This window comes from Marmota marmota, unplaced genomic scaffold (genome assembly GCF_001458135.2).
Source record: "Marmota marmota marmota unplaced genomic scaffold, marMar, whole genome shotgun sequence".
In the NCBI taxonomy this organism is placed as follows: Eukaryota; Metazoa; Chordata; class Mammalia; order Rodentia; family Sciuridae; genus Marmota; species Marmota marmota.
In genome coordinates, this window is record NW_026000206.1 from 613,459 (window position 1) to 615,427 (window position 1,969).

The 1,969-nt window shown below is 41.5% G+C and overlaps 1 pseudogene; it reads right to left on the reverse strand.

The window, feature by feature from the left end:
• Positions 1–596: 596 nt before the first annotated feature.
• Positions 597–1,673, reverse strand: LOC107152891 (annotated as a pseudogene).
• Between the last annotated feature and the right edge of the window lie 296 nt (positions 1,674–1,969).

Below are 1,969 nucleotides of genomic sequence, written 5' to 3' on the forward strand. Positions count from 1 at the left end.
ATTCCACTAGGTGTGTGTCTGAATGTTCCACAGTGAGTTCCAATACTCTATATAACTATAACACATCAATTAAAAAATAAATAAATAAATAGAAGGAAAACTAGTAGGGTAGAGGAAGGGGATCAAGTGGGGAAGGAGGAGGAGAGAAGGGTAGAGCTGGGGATTGAAAGGGAGAAAACTATGTTATATGCATTGACAAATATGTCAAAATGAGCCCCATTACTATGTATAATTATAATGCACTAGAAAATTAAATGCAAACACTGAAAAGAATTGCAAAAAAAATCAACTTTTTCAGAAATCTAGAAAATAAGCAAAAGTTTGCATCAATCTAGTGGGCATGTATTAAAGAAAAATGATGGAATCTTGGTAAAAACTATAAATTCTATGGCATTTTAACTCAATCTGTTCTCATCCATCTCTCCCCAACTCCATAGTAGCCTTAATTAAATACCAGTAGTCTTTTTTTTTTAAGCACATTAAAGCAAGCCTGGGCTTTGATTCTGTAGCCCATATCACATATTAAAGAAGAAGCAAATAACCCATGTACATGGATGGAGAATAAAGGCTCAGGGTGAATCACATTGCAGTGTTCCAATTTCTATTGCATGGAGCTCAGCAGTCACAGGTCTTTTAGGTCCTTCTGGATGTCCCACAGGGTATGTGCACTTTTCTTGAGCTGAGCAACCTCATCATCCTTTAGCTTCTGGTTGATAATACTGGTTAATCCCTGAGCATTGAGGATTTAGGGAAGGCTCAGAAAGATTTCATTCTCAGTGCCATACCTCCCTGTCACCATGGTTGAGACTGGATGAATCTTGGATAGATTTTTAAATGTGGTTTCAATGAGGTCAGCCACACTTCACTCAACAGCCCAGTTGGTGTATCCTTTTAGTTTGATGACATCATAGGCACTTTCAACCACCATTTCACGCACTTCCGTCCAGTTTTCACTATCATTGTTCCCATTTCTGGATTTAGTTCCTGGAGAGAACTACCAGCCTCGTTGATTCCACTCCACACAGCCCACTTGAGTCGCCATGTTCTCCCAGAATCCATTCATGGCAGCTGCTAGGATGAATGCCAAGTTTCTCAGACATAAAATAGCAAAATCTAGCAGAAGCCAGACTACACCCCCTTCTAATCACACAGTGTTGGGTAATCCACTTAGTTTCCAGGTAACATGTGTAAGAATGTCCACTGGGTTGGAAACCACAATTATGATGCCATTGAGAGACTATACTTGATGATCTGAGGAATAATGAATCTGAAGACATTTCTCTGCACAAGATTGAGACAACTGTCCCCCTCCTGCCGACGGACTCCTGCAGTTACTACCACGATCTTAGAATTGGCAGTCACTGACTAAACTTTATCTGCTACAGTTTTGGGTGTTTGAAGAAATAAGCTTCATGCTGCAGATCCATCTTTTCTCCTTTGAGCTTATCTTCTAAATCATCCACCAGGGCAAGTTCGTCAGCCAGAGAAGTTCCCAGAATGCTGATTGCACACGCCATATCGACTTGTCCAACAGCCATTACAGTGATCTTACTGTTTGCAAACTTCTGCCTCCTCTTCTGCAACTGGTGCAACGAGTTTTCCTTAAAGGTCACCACTTCAAGCAGGCGAGAGAAGGCTCTCCAGACCACTGGAAGAGTCTTGTGAAGACAATGTCAGAAGCACGCAACTCCTCGGGCATAGGATCTGCAGCTCAGTGGTCCTAAAACTACAGTGAAAACAGTATCATTGGGGCCTCTGGAGGAAGCAGAATGGGGTTAGAGTTCCTCCACAACCCCTTTTCCAGATACTGTTACCCTTTGGTCTGTATGGCAGTTGCCCAGAAAATCCCATTCACAAGGCTTATCTTTATTTGCTCCAACTCAGAGTTCACCCATTGCCAACAATCACAGAGCATTTATTGAAAAGAATCAGCAAAAACTCAGGTGACAAAAACAGTTGGGTTAACCAA